This window comes from Schistocerca americana, chromosome 1, assembly GCF_021461395.2.
Source record: "Schistocerca americana isolate TAMUIC-IGC-003095 chromosome 1, iqSchAmer2.1, whole genome shotgun sequence".
Classification (NCBI taxonomy): Eukaryota; Metazoa; Arthropoda; class Insecta; order Orthoptera; family Acrididae; genus Schistocerca; species Schistocerca americana.
The window spans coordinates 308,862,122-308,877,968 of NC_060119.1; the positions used below are offsets into that span (position 1 = coordinate 308,862,122).

Sequence of the window (15,847 nt, forward strand, 5' to 3'; positions counted from 1 at the left end):
CAGACCAATTGGTTGTCAACCGTCCCAGTAAAGATGCAGGCCGAACAAATTCGGTCAAGTCTTACAATTGTAAAACCACATACACTACTAATACAAGGCAGAAACATTGCTGTCAGGGCAGATCGCCAATAGCTTACTAGGCATGCGGAAACTGAAAGTGACAGGCAGAGGCCTGGCTTTGGATCCCTGCCAAAGCGAGCTAGCAATTCATATGGTAATGCGGGCGTACAGCTATGCACCAAATAACTTAATCGCCAGCTACGCGACATGATGCGATGTGTGGGTGCCGCTTCTCGTTCTGACGGTGGTGCGGTATCAGTGGCCTTTCCGGGATGGAAGAGTCACGTGGGCTCCTGAGTCACACGCCCTGTGTCACGCGACACAGGTTCCGGGGAAGCCGGTGAGTGAAGCGGACATCCCGGAGAAAGTAGCAGTGCTCCAAGGACAAAAGAGACTGTTAGTATACGCCTGTAAAGCTTAAGAAAATAGTTTATAATTGAAATACCAACTCCGGCGTTCACTGCTTCTCATGGTTGATGCAACACTCGAATCAAGGCACAATTATTTAGTAATAGTGTGGCACTCTTAGTAACATATCTGTTCCCGCCCTCTGCTCATAATGACTAAACTGTGTTAGCTGTAGAACGATTAAATATACGGAAGATGTTAGTCAGATCCGTTTCTCGCCACTATCTGGGCCAGACATATACTTCTTTTTCCATGGGATTCTTCTTTTTTTAAAAAAGTATGTGTGACCTTGTTAGAAACTCAGTTTTCAGAAACAGAGTACTTTGTCTGTTACTGTCAGATATAGTGTAACTTATTGAGATGTTCAAAGAGACCACCTTGCATCTGCAAATACTTTGCTGCTCGCTGGAACATACTTTGCTGGACCCTACGCAACACAACTGCATCCGCCATTGCTAGAGCGGCATGCACGTGAGCTATTAGATCGCGTACATCAATGAGTGGACCACTATAAACTTGTTCCTTTAAGTTTCCACACATTTGAAAATCTAGTAGATCAAGCTCTGGGGAATGTAGAGGTCAGAACAATGAACCCCGTCAGCAAACCATATCCATGGAAACATTTTATTTAAGTAGTTACGCGCATTCATTCCAAGGTGTGGCGGTGCACCGTCACACTAAAACCATAGCTGTTACCGAACACCAAGTGAAACGTTTTCTAAAGAGTCAGCCAAAGTGCTGCAAAGAAACGTACAATACATTCAACTTCGAAAAGGCCCAAAATCATTTGCCCCACTATTCCAGCGCACAGGTTTGTGACATGTGGATTGTGCTCCTATCGATAACGGCTTCTGTTGTTGTCAATAACACCTTCACGAGTGAAGCTAGATTCGTCAGCCCATATTCAGTTACTCATAAAATGTTCTTTATCTTCCACTTGATGGAAAATCCATTCACAGAACTGTACTCATAGAATCCTGTCTTCTGGCCGCTGGTGTTGAGTGTAATTATATGGATGAAGTTCTTCGTTGTGCAACACTTCATCAACCAGTTGTTGAGATATCTAAAAATGCCTTTCAATATCACGGATACTTCTTCGAGATGATTGGTGAACGGTTCCAAGAATCGCGTCCGCTGTTTCTGGAGTACGTCTAGCTCTTAGATGACCTCTGTCCGTTACCTGTGGACGAAGATTACTGGTCTCCCGAAAGCGTACCTCCAGGCGGCGAGAAACATTCTTATCGGGATGGCTCCTTTCGTCGTTTGAGAACTCCACCGTGGAGCCACCCTACATGAACTTGTCGGAAGCAGTACTCGATCGTGCATTGCGAGATTAGTAGACATGCATGCAGTTTAACTATGAACGGGCATCTAATAATAATAATAAAAGGAAGCTGAGACAGCTGCTACAGTAGTGTGTGGTGATGTACGCTCCTCTGTACATTCAGAGGCACTGCAAGATGTGACAGCGTTGTCAGCTACGCGTTTTCATAGAAGTGTTTTCAAAATGCACCCCATCTGAATTTCCTAGATAAACTTTCGCGGGCGTGTTCGCGCACGCGTGTGTGTGTTTATATATGTCTGTGAGTATTTTGTAGCACTCCAGTTGCAAAGATGACTATCTAAGCCAACTAAAGCAGGTGTAGGACACAAAATGATTTAGCAACATGCTTTTCCGTGGCAGAATGAGTAAAATTTTTATTTTTATAACTTTTTTGTTATTTTTGAGCTATTAATAGGGTTAGACAGTAATTGTAAGTAGATAATTTGTACAAATAGTAGATAAGAATAAAATTCATGAATTTCCTAATACATGTAGGCAGTTAGTTAAAAGCCCTTTGTCAGTGTTGCAGATCATTATTTTCGTGCCAAGTGTTTAGTTTTAAAAATCACAGCTTTTCATTAGTCACAAATACCATTAAGGGGTAAAGGTGATGCAAGAGTTCCAAGGTACACGTCTGCGCTTAATGTTCTGCCACCTGCTTTTCACAGCATTTTTATTGCCCTTTTGTGAAAGGTTACTTCCACAATTTGAGAGTGATACAATGGAGACACAGCAACCGACAAACAGATCTTTATTGCTAGTAAGTCGCTGAGGGACCTGCACGTGTCTGGTAAGCCGAGTTTCGTTGTGTCAGTGCGACCTTGAGATACCGTTGCGGTAAGGTCAAGTTGACGGAGAACTGCAAGCCCGCCGCGACAATAAGTCCTCTGTCTCGCCGTATAACCGTAGAAGATGGCGAGTGCTCTTAGGCGGGGCCGCACTCGTAAGGCAATAACCGTAAGCGGTGGGGCGACGCTAGGGAAGCAGCAGAGTCAGTGGGCACTGCCTATCAGAGCGGCAACTGGGCGCACGCGATGGGATGGCACTGCTGCGCCTTGCGTTCTGCTTGTCACGCACTGGGGACAACCTCAGGCACAAGACTGAAGGCCCAAGTTCACCGCTCAAAATTCCTATACCAGGAGCGACAGACAATGATGGGATTTAACTTATTGTGCATATAGAATACAGTAGAAAGAATGCATGATTATATTTCTATAGCCGCCACTTCTTACGGCAACAGTGGCTTAAGCAGCGATGCGTATCGAGGCGTTCTTGAATTATGCGATATAATTAGGTCATTCCAAGCTGCTCGAGAAAGTCGGGCCGCGGCGCATACGTCTTACGAAAGAAAGGAAGGAAGGAAATTTGGGTTTAACGTCCCGTCGACGTCGAGGTCATTGGAGACGGATCACAAGCTCGGATTGCGGCAAATTGAAAAGGAAATCGGCAGTGCCCTTTCAGACAACCCGGCATTTACCTTGGCCGAGCTGGCGAAATCACGGAAAACCAAAATCTAGATGGCTGGACGCAAGTTTGAACAGTCGTCCTTCCGAATGCGAGTCGAGTGTGGAATCCACTGCGTCACCTTGCTTGGTGAGGTCTTACAAATAGCAGCAACCGTCTCCGACGGTGAACGAGTAACTACGAGGCGTATTGGGAAGGTAAAATTCCATTAGGCGCTAAATGGAAACCATTATGAAAATCCGATGTGTTGGGCAGTGTGCCTCTCGATCGCTTTACGTCACTCTTTCGAGTTCAGAGTGCAAAGTGTTCACGTAGAAATGCCTAAAACAATAGTGTCTCCCGACACGTATGTGGATCTGGTGAGAGATATCGTTTGAAGCTATGCAGCCCAAATAATATAAATGTCGTGCGTATCTTTCTTCAAGACAATTTTCAGCCGCATTCTGCGAGGTAATGGAGACTCTCCTGCAGCGTTTTCGTTAGGAAGTGTTTGATCACCCACAATACACCCTTTAATTGGTTCGCTCCGTTGTTCATCTCTGCTCACATGAACCGCTGGCTACGAAGACAATGATTTGGCACAAACAACGAAAGGCGGACCAGCGTAGAGAATTGGTGGAGAGCACAGGCGGTTGCTTTCTGTGACGAGGGTAATGGAAAATCGGAGCGGCGACTATTTAGAGAGGTAGCTGGAAGGTGTGGCTAACTGTTGCGAATAAAAAATTTTTGGTTTTCACTGTGGTTTTCATTTCGCGACCGATCGAATCTTTCTTTCCAAACAGCCCTCGTATTTCAGGCTAGTTTAACAATTCCTAACTGCGCGTCTGAATGCATACAACTCTCGATATCACATGACAACGTAAATACCTTTTGTAGGTACCTCTTCACTGACATATTGATTTCCCGTGCGACCTGCTCGGATCTGAGCATTCGCGAAATATGGCTTACAAGATGACTACTATGACGCCTCAAGGACGTTGCGGGGCCCGATTTCTAGTGAGCCCCAGTGCTGGTCCAACTCTTTGCTAGTTTACCAGTCGCAGTGGCCGGCACGTGGTAGCATGCCACTCTCTGAGAAACCAATGACCAGATCTCCTCAGTGGGTACAGGACAAGTCGTCTTGCGTTATCTTGTTGAAAGATAATGCAATAGTAAATCCGGGTCTTCATGAGGCGAATTCCGACATGTGCCATTAGACGTTTCTCCTTCTGAAACAAGGCTTGATAAGATCTTCTCGCAGAAATCCAACATACAAAAGCAATTTCTGAATAAGAAAGCTAGTGCGTAATTTTTCTTATATCCAGGATGTAGATGTTGCTACTCCTACCTATTTGGCGCAATTGCGCTGAAATTCTAATCATTTGCATGCCCAAGCATGCGATATACTTGATGGCAAGTTGACTTATCTTACATGCAGCCTTCGTGGTGCTGCAGTTTTAATGTAGAAATCTGCTGCCTGATGAAGATCACTACATGTTCTACATGGTTTTTACTGCGACCTAATGTACGAGTATATCTGCCCTAGCCGTCGTGGTAGTATCTGTTCTAAAGCTAAACCTGTTCTCACAAAACTTGAATTAACCAAACAATAATTATAAAACGAAAGCTTGGCAACTTACGCTTTCATGATCATTACCTAGCAGATTTTTACTGTTCTATCCCATCAACTTTCACACTAAAATTCCACGAATTAGCACTCTACCATTACTTAGAAACGCCTCTTACTATCAAACAAAACGTACACATTGCACCCATACTACTAAAACTACTAAATCGTTAAAGGGGTTTCCGAGGACTGGCATGTTATTATAATTTACCAGCCACTACGACAGATGAATGTTAGCATAGAGCTGAAGCAGTATGGAATGATACTGTAACTGAGCATAGTAGCTACGTTTCATTATGGTTCAAAATACGGCAAAAATATGACTTTATATTCGCCTAATTGACTACATACTCTGAGAGTCGTCTGTTCGTTACGTCGCAGGTCACATTCGACAGGTAATATCGCAATCCCCAGTTTATCTCAATTCCATTAATTTATCGATAGTAACTTGACAAACGGGAACTTAGCCGTTGGCAGGTAATCTTTAACCGTGACGAGAGAGTGAAGGAAATAACACTGAAAAAAAACTATGAGTCTGTATCCCATGGCTGTAGGAAAGAAAAGTCGCTGTTAGCAATGAAACGAAAACCGTTCACAAGGGGCTCATTTTTAGACGAACTTACAGTTCACTTTGAATTTGCGTGTCGGTAGCGGAATGCCAAGGCTGCACGCAGACACGCAAACTTCACTGCGTTTCAGACACGCAAGCTCTCTACAGAGATGATGTTGGATTCCGGTTATGCTTTTATTCTTCATTTGTAAGTGATAGCCTGGAAGAACCGATTGAAACATTTCAACTTTTATTACTTCCATGATTATTTTTAATATTTACTGATTACTGTATGTTTCCCAGGGGTGACTGCATTATAATCTGGACGAAGGATGTAAACAGCGATGAGAGGAGAAGCAATGTTAGAGGTTGTCAGGACATCTTCGCGTGCCCACGCAGGAGAAGTTCGAAACCCGCTACGGTCGCAGGTCCGAATCCTGCCTCGGGCATGGATGTGTGTGATGTCCTTATATTAGGTTTAATTAGTTCTAAGTTCTAGGCGACTGATGACCTCAGAAGTTAAGTCGCATAGTGCTCAGAGCCAACCAACCAGTTCGAAACCCAGTGTCAAGGATTACACACTAAGCTTCATAGGGGACACATTTCACTCGGGAACACTCAAGTTGCTAAGCAGAGTGTAACATAAACAGGTGGAGAGCTTTTACGTGTCTGTGTCGGTGCTACTGTCGTTAGAGCTACCGCAACAGCGGCGCCGAGGAGGCAGCCCCAGCTGCGTGGGCCTGACGGATACCGCGGCTGTCAGCGGCCCGTTACCGCGGGACGGCTTCAACGGCCAGACCGGTGGCTCGTGCGTCTGTCTGCGTGGCATTCCTGCCTGCCGACTTCTCTCCAGCCTGGGCCCCGTACACTCAGCCGTCTCTCCTTTGTCGTTTCATTCCACGCTGGGCCGATTCAAACGGACAGAAAACGTTACAAAATCTCATTAGTTCTATCACCGCAAGAGAGAGAATCAGCATAAGACTAGCGAACCGCTTTTGACATTTCTTCCCGTAGCTAAACTACACTACTGGCCATTAAAATTGCTACACCAAGAAGATGACGTGCTACAGAGGCGAAATTTAACCGACAGGAAGGAGATGCTGTGATATGCAAATGATTAGCTTTTCAGAGCATTGATATAAGGTTGGCGCCAGTGGCGACACCTACAACGTGCTGACTTGAGGAAAGCTTCCAACCGATTTCTCATACACAAACAGCAGTTGACCGGCGTTGCCTGGTGAAACGTTGTTGTGATGCCTCGAGTAAGGACGTGAAATGCGTACCATCACGTTTCCGACTTTGATAAAGGTCAGATTGTAGCCTATCGCCATTGCGGTTTATCGTATCGCGACATTGCTGCTCGCGTTGGTTCGAGATCCAATGACTGTTAGCAGAATATGGAATCGGTGGGTTCAGGAGGGTAATACGGAACGCCGTGCTTGATCCCAACGGCCTCGTATCGCTAGCACTCGAGATGACAGGCATCTTATCCGCATGGCTGTAACGGATCGTGCAGCCACGTCTCGATCCCTGAGTCAACAGATGGAGACGTTTGCAAGACAACAACCATCTGCACGAACTGTTCGACGACGTTTGCAGCACCAGGGACTATCAGCCCGGAGACCGTGGCTGCGGTTACCCTTGACGCTGCATCACAGATAGGAGCGCCTGCGATGGTGTACTCAACGACGAACCTGGGAGCACGAATGGCAAAACGTCATTTTTTTGGATGAATTCAGGTTCTGTTTACAGCATCACGATGGTCGTATCCGTATTTGGCAACATCGCGGTGAACGCACATTGGAAGCGTGTTTTCGTCATCGCCGTACTGGCGTATCACCCGGCGTGATGGTATGGGGTGCCATTGGTTACACGTCTCGGGCACCTCATGTTTGCATTGACGGCACTTTGAACAGTGGACGTTACATTTCAGATGTGTTACGACCCTTGGCTCTACCCTTCATTCGATCCCTACGAAACCCTACATTTCAGCAGGATAATGCACGATCGCATGTTGCAGGTCCTGTACGGGCCTTTCTGGAAACAGAAAATGTTCGACTTCTGCTCTGGTCAGCACATTCTCCAGATCTCTCACCAATTGAAAACGTCTGGTCAATGGTGGCCGAGCACCTTGCTCGTTACAATACGCCAGTCACTACTCTTGATGAACTGTGGTATCGTGTTGAAGCTGCATAGGCAGCTGTATCTGTACACGCCATTCAAGCTCTGTTTGACTCAATCCCCAGGCGCATCAAGGCCGTTATTACGGTCAGAGTTGGTTGTTCTGGGTACTGGTTTCTCAGGATCTATGCACTCGAATTGCATGAAAATGTAATCACATGTCAGTTCTAGTATAATATATTTGTCCAATGAACACCCGTTTATCATCTGCATTTCTTCTTGGTGTAGCAATTTTTATGGCCAGTAGTGTATTTCAGTGACTCAACATGGCGGGCGGAGGAAACGTTGAGTCAGCTTGCGTCACACGCAGTTCCATTAATGCTGCAGCCAAAACGCACAACTCATAGTGAAAGTAGTTCCACAGGTTAACCATGATTAACTACACGTAGAGTGATGTATAATAACGAACTGAATGTTTGGCGACAACAGTAGAAACAAAAGCAGATAAGCAAAATAGTGTGATAGATATTGCCAACTTAGTTCACTACTCAGTCAGTACTCAGAACAGAAAAAATATTGACATAATGATTCACACAGACATCATACGTCCGCAGTTCGTGATCTAGTGGCTAGCATTGCTGCCTCTGCATCACGGGATCCCCGGTTCGATCCCCGGCCGTGTCGGGGATTTTCTCCGCCCGGGGACTGGGTGTTTGTGTTGTCCTCGTTCTCTCATCATCATTCGGGACGTGCCTAAACTGGAAATGGAAAGATTTGGAACTTGTACGGGCGTTTATGACCACGATGTCGACCGCCCCACAAACCATCATAATGATCATCACAGATGTAACATGACATGTAACGGTCGATTTTTATTATAAAGTATGTAGACTAGAATGGATGAATATACAGCCCAAAATTTCATGGAATATGAAAGGTTGACCAGAGATGGAAGGAGCTGATTAGGACTCTAAATACACTCCTGGAAATTGAAATAAGAACACCGTGAATTCATTGTCCCAGAAAGGGGAAACTTTATTGACACATTCCTGGGGTCAGATACATCACATGATCACACTGACAGAACCACAGGCACATAGACACAGGCAACAGAGCATGCACAATGTCGGCACTAGTACAGTGTATATCCAACTTTCGCAGCAATGCAGGCTGCTATTCTCCCATGGAGACGATCGTAGAGATGCTGGATGTAGTCCTGTGGAACGGCTTGCCATGCCATTTCCACCTGGCGCCTCAGTTGGACCAGCGTTCGTGCTGGACGTGCAGACCGCGTGAGACGACGCTTCATCCAGTCCCAAACATGCTCAATGGGGGACAGATCCGGAGATATTGCTGGCCAGGGTAGTTGACTTACACCTTCTAGAGCACGTTGGGTGGCACGGGATACATGCGGACGTGCGTTGTCCTGTTGGAACAGCAAGTTCCCTTGCCGGTCTAGGAATGGTAGAACGATGTGTTCGATGACGGTTTGGATGTACCGTGCACTATTCAGTGTCCCCTCGACGATCACCAGTGGTGTACGGCCAGTGTAGGAGATCGCTCCCCACACCATGATGCCGGGTGTTGGCCCTGTGTGCCTCGGTCGTATGCAGTCCTGATTGTGGCGCTCACCCGCACGGCGCCAAACACGCATACGACCATCATTGGCACCAAGGCAGAAGCGACTCTCATCGCCGAAGACGACACGTCTCCATTCGTCCCTCCATTCACGCCTGTCGCGACACCACTGGAGGCGGGCTGCACGATGTTGGGGCGTGAGCGGAAGACGGCCTAACGGTGTGCGGGACCGTAGCTCAGCTTCATGGAGACGGTTGCGAATGGTCCTCGCCGATACCCCAGGAGCAACAGTGTCCCTAATTTGCTGGGAAGTGGCGGTGCTGTCCCCTACGGCACTGCGTAGGATCCTACGGTCTTGGCGTGCATCCGTGCGTCGCTGCGGTCCGGTCCCAGGTCGACGGGCACGTGCACCTTCCGCCGACCACTGGCGACAACATCGATGTACTGTGGAGACCTCACGCCCCACGTGTTGAGCAATTCGGCGGTACGTCCACCCGGCCTCCCGCATGCCCACTATACGCCCTCGCTCAAAGTCCGTCAACTGCACATACGGTTCACGTCCACGCTGTCGCGGCATGCTACCAGTGTTAAAGACTGCGATGGAGCTCCGTATGCCACGGCAAACTGGCTGACACTGACGGCGGCGGTGCACAAATGCTGCGCAGCTAGCGCCATTCGACGGCCAACACCGCGGTTCCTGTTGTGTCCGCTGTGCCGTGCGTGTGATCATTGCTTGTACAGCCCTCTCGCAGTGTCCAGAGCATGTGTGGTGGGTCTGACACACCGGTGTCAATGTGTTCTTTTTTCCATTTCCAGGAGTGTACAACTTTGGAAGCAATCCTAAACCAGCGGAAGCTCTGCAGTGTCAGAAAAAGTAAGGACATCAATGCACACTCGCCTTAAGTTCGGCAAAGATAGCGTACTATTTGCTGAACAATGTGGTACATTGCAGAAGGTGTTCAAAGTAGCTACGACCACGTTCAGTACAGGCGCAAAATCTTCGTAGTACTCTATCAAGTACAGCAAGCATCGCACGAACCTCGGCAGAGGCTGCAAGTATCCTGGCGGGAAGTGTTGCTGATGTGGCCTACACGAAACTTCACAAAAATAAAGCTTTATGGCATTGGTGAATTGCTTGTCCTTATGGTTGTTGACAAATTGTTCAAATGGCTCTATGGGACTTCTTAACATCTAAGGTCATCAGTCCCGTAGAACTTAGAACTACTTAAACCTAACCAACCTAAAGACATCACACACATCCATGGCCGAGGCAGGATTCGAACCTGCGACCGTAGCGGTCACGCTGTTCGAGACTGAAGCGCCTATAACCGCATTTAAAGAGGTTTTAAGGCCGTTATTCTCGGTGTGTATCACCTTCATCACTGTCCGCCCCTGGCAGCTGACAAGGGAACCTCCCCATCGCGCCTCCCTCAGATTTAGTTATAAGTTGGCACAGTGGATAGGCCTTGAAAAACTGAACACACATCAATCGAGAAAACAGGAAGAAGTGATGAAAACATAAGAGTTTGTCACATAAACTGAAAATAAAGAATTAAACTCTTTACTTGAGGGGAGACTTGAACCGAGGACCTCTCGTTCCGCAGCTGCTCACGTTAACCACGGGACCATGGCGCTCCTGAGCTCGCACTATCCTTGATGTTGCCTATCTTGCGCATGGGCTACTCAGTTTCTATATTTTGCTTCTTTTTTTCGTAGTTCCACACAACTTCTTCCTGTTTTCTCGATTGATCTGTGTTCAGTTTTTCAAGGCCTATCCACTGTGCCAACTTATAACTAAATCTGAGGGGGGATGCGATGGGGAGGTTCGCTTGTGAGTGGTCAGCGCGACGGAGTGTCATACCGAACGGTCCGGGTTCGAATAACAGGTGGGTCGGAGGTTTTCTTCGCACAGGGACTGGGTTTTGTGTTGTCCTTATCATCATCATTTCATCCTCATCAACTCGCAAGTCGCCGAAATGGCGTCAAGTCGGAGGGCTTGCACCGGGCTAACAGTCTACCCGAGGGGAGGCCCTGGCCACACGGCATTTCCATTACCTTCATAACTGTTACGTCCTCATTTTCCACTGAACATTTAAGCCGGGACACTGGTACACAGATTGATAGCCAGGAAATGTGAGTCACCATTTGTTGTAATCTTACTTGTCGCATATTGGTGACGAAAATTTCTAATACTACCACCATTCGAAATAGAAACACCGGAATAGTACTCCGTTCGCTAGCGACCTCGAGTGCACAACAGAGCGAGGTGCGCAGTGTTTAGCACACTGCACTCGCATTGGAGAGGACGACGGTTCAAATCCGCGTCCGGTCGTGTGATTTAGATTTTCCATAAGTTCTCTGTATCGCTCCAGACAAACGCCGGGATGGTTCCTTTGAGAGGGCACGGACGATTTCCTTCTCCATCTATGTAACAATCCGATCTCATGCTTCGTTTTGTAAATAGGCTATTTAGGTTTTCTTATTGGTAACGCCACGTAGCGCTCTGTATGAAAGTCACTGGCTGTGCTGTGTGCAGTCTGTGGCTAGTTTGCATTGTTGTCTGCCATTGTAGTGTTGGGCAGCTGGATGCGAATAGCGCGTAGCGTTGCGCAGTTGGAGGTGAGCCGCCAGCAGTGGTGGATGTGGGGAGAGAGATGGCGGAGTTTTGAAATTTGTAAGACTGGATGTCATGAACTGCTATATACATTATGACTTTTGGACACTATTGAGGTAAATACATTGTTTGTTCTCTATCAAAATCTTTCATTTGCTAACTATGCCTATCAGTAGTTAGTGCCTTCAGTAGTTTGAATCTTTTATTTAGCTGGCAGTGGTGGCGCTCGCTGTATTGCAGTAGTTGTAACGAAGATTTTTGTGGGGTAAGTGATTTGTGAAAGGTATAGGTTAATGTTAGTCAGGGCCATTCTTTTGTAGGGATTATTGAAAGTCAGATTGCGTTGCGCTAAAAATATTGTGTGTCAGTTTAAGCCCAGTCACGTATATAATTTTTCAAAGGGGACGTTTCATATGGCGACCCTGGGGACGTTTCAGTTTCTAAACGCCTCGATGTCGACGGGACGGTAAACCCCAGTCTTCATTCCTTTCTTCGAGTACACAGGCAGTTGTCCAACAGAGTGAGCGTGGACATTATTCACATACTTCCTGCTATACTAGTACTTGTTACCGTAAGGCCATTAGCGGCCCTACAGCACACTGCTCGAAACGTGAGGCGCCATACACACCAGCAAAGCGACATTGTAGTGAGGGAGAGATGTCTCCGGAAGAGAACGCTGGCTGCGTCCGTGATTGCGTCGGCTCGCTTTGTGACAACACCCATTCAGGCTCGGCGCCGTGTCAGATTCATGGGTGGTCACCTTAGTACTTTGCCGGCCGCGTATGCTATATCACTGTGAAGCTTAAAGCAGGGTCAATTTATTACACCGAGAGAAGTATTCGTTTTACACCAAAATACTAAAAAAAAAAATACGAAACTTCATTTGCCCGACCAGCGCACATTCCATGTCAACGAGTAACTAAAACCACGGATTTATTTCCTGTTGATGGCCTGTCTCGAAGAACGTCTCCTCAGGTTTGGGTAAAAAAAACAGTATTTTTCCGTAAAAGACGGAAGCTATATCCTATAATTTAATTGCAAACATGAATGAAGCTCTCTGATACTAAATTCAAGAATTTTGCTGACAGTGTCCTTATAGACTAAAAACGCACACCTCGATGACAACATACGCAACATACATTAATTACAGTGTTGTAACGTTTCTTCCTGGTCTTTCTGTGTTTTTTGTTTCTTTGCTTTAAAAGCTATTCGTTACGGTGAATCAGGCTATAGTCATAGTCTTGATAAAGCGCAAGACATGCGATCATGTAGGATAAATAACAGATTTTTTGGTAGCTGGATAAGGCTTTGAAAACAGCTCCTAGTCATAGATCCACGCTAATAACGTAACCATTAAAAAACTAAATTAACTCTCTTTATGAAAATAAACTTTACAGAATGTAGAAGGAGACTAACAATATTGTTTTGAAGAATCAGGTGAAATTTTATCAGAATATAATCTTATCCATACTGTAATGTTTCCCATCCACGTCCACGTCAAATGACTGAAGTGTAGGTGACGCAAGGTTGAAATAAACATATTTTAAGACAATTGCTTTGGGGGAGGGAGATGCCATAATGTAATTCGAAGTTAAACGTCTTTAGGAGTGAGTGGCATACATTATGTGCGTGTAAATCGTGGTTATCATCTTAACGGACGTAACGTTTCATACAAAAACTAAATTAAAAGACGGTGAATAGGTTTCCTTTGGAAACACAGCTATTCGTCGTTGCACGCATACATCGTAGTGGCAAACAAATGTTTAACAATAAAAAAAAAGAAAAAAAAACAATGTCTAAGTTTTTATTTTTCACAATACAACCCAAATTTCAAATTTCTGTCATAGCTTGAGGCATATTATATTTTTAAACAATCATAGTTATATCTAAAAATAATGGAGATATCTCTATGCACCATTCCAACCGTTTGAAACGCAAAAAGAAAATTTCCGAAGCTGTATCGATAGGTTCACAGATCTTTAATACTGGAATAAAATACACCATTCATGATATATTGTCATAACTTCATGGTACATTGATTCTTAGTTCACAGTCGAAAGACAAAGTATTAATTACTGTGATATTACGTCTACAGCATGTAATTAAACCATTTTAGAGCGGACAACATAATGTCTGAAAATACCAGTTCCTCTTCTTTCATTACGTATCAGCCTACGTCGCCTGTCATGGCGATGTTGTTCTTCCAATGTTTCTCTTGGCCATCTCAGTGCTCCTAGTCCCTCTGATCGATATGTATTTACTACTCGTATATAGGTGGTGCTCAAGATATTTATTTCTCCATTGTCTGCTAGAGTTCAGTTTTAATACTTTGTTGGACAGTTACCACCCGTACCCTTTTTACTTTTTTGTGTGTAACTACTTACCGCTCTTCCCAGGTACATAATTTCTGCTCGCTTAGGCTTGTTTTCTTTCTCTTTTGTTAGAATCGATGAATTATTTTCACACAGGAGACCAAGAAAACTCATATCTTTAATTCTTAAAATTCCATTATAAACTGTCTTTTTACTTAATTTCTTAAATTTCTGTAGAGTGAACTTTTATTGTAACTGAACCTTCCTATTTTATTTCTAGTATCTACTTCTGCGCGAAAAGACAAGTGGTAAAAATTAAAATAATACAAATTTTCAATTGTTAATTTTTGTCGAACAACTAAACTTCGTGACGGTTGTCAAAAAATGTACTCTGTGCTCTGAAGCTATAAATCAAAACGTGGAGATGCTGTTTGCAACTAACCCTCATCATCACCAGTTATTGGCTATTGATCGGCATATAACTCCGTTATCATATGTTTAATACTATGTATACTTCTTAATCTTATTCATGCACTGCTGTCACGCACCGGCTGGTTTAAAATAAGAAGTGAGGGTCTCATACCGCCCCTTTAACGTACAACGAAACATATTTCCCTCTTAAAATCAACGGTCGTTTCCAGGAATTTCTGAATTTCTGTGTAAGCATTTTACTTCTTTCATCACTTGTGACGCTAACCTCCTTCTCTCCATAACAAATCACAGCTTAACACATTTAGTTCTATCTAATGCTTTCAGCCAGTCTTTAAACAATATGTATGTTTTCATTTAACACTCTTGACGGATCTCAGTTACTAATATAAACTTGGATATATTTTCATGTATTCAAGATTATGTCAGAACAGTTTTAAAGGGCGTAACGTAACAGATGTTCTTATTTCAATCTGCATTGTACGCCCCGCATTGTGGAGCTACGATGCTTACAAGGGGGAAGGTGTAAGACACGGCCAACCTATTCGGCTTTTAGCAGGTGATTTGTAAACAGACTAAAATAAATGCTCTAAGATATTTTGATTCAGTAGCCCCCCGTTTTTAAGAGTTCTACCTCTAAAGTACATGACGGGCTATCTGCATCTACATCTACATCATACTCTGCAACTCACTCAATGGTATGTGGTGGAGGTTGTTTTTTGTACCAGTCAAAATTGTACGAGTCAAAATTGACGATAGATAAATTGAGAATTTTCGTATCATCGTTTATGGAGTCCAGAAACGCACATTTTTCTAGAAATCTAGGAAAGAAACTTCTGCGGCTGCCGCTTAGGCACCCATCAGGTAAAAGCTATTCAACAAAAGCCCCATTGGCGTAACCACCAAGACGTGTGGCTGGGGAGCAGGCAATATTTGTTCGATTCCCAAATGAATTCTGCAAGTTTTTTTTTTAATTTCTATTTTTTCCGAATCCAGATCGGCAGGACTAAGAGGGTTAATATGGCAAGTAAATCAGTAAGGAATACGCGGTTAAATGTCTCAAACGACTTGGATTAGTAAAGAATTCAAATTTTAGTTCTGGTTGCTTTATAATGTCTCTTTCACTCACTCTGTTACATGATCTCTCTTCCCTTCGAACAAATGGATGTATGTTACTTGTCATATAAACATTCGAAGCAAATCCACTTGCAGCGCAAAGAACATCTAATGAACGCAGTCTTCATTCAGTTACATCGTTGCTTTCGAAGATTTGATGGAAAATACACTTAGTTTACATTTAAACATATTTCTTTTTCGGAAATTTATTTTGATGCATACCACATTCCTGGCGCTGTAAGAAAACGTCTGCTGTCCCTCTTTA

General features: G+C 44.7%; 1 protein-coding gene across 1 annotated transcript in view; it reads left to right on the forward strand.

The window, feature by feature from the left end:
* Positions 1-15,847, forward strand: part of LOC124545826 (serine proteinase stubble) — a 742,896-nt gene that overhangs the window by 7,093 nt on the left and 719,956 nt on the right. The window lies entirely within an intron of this gene.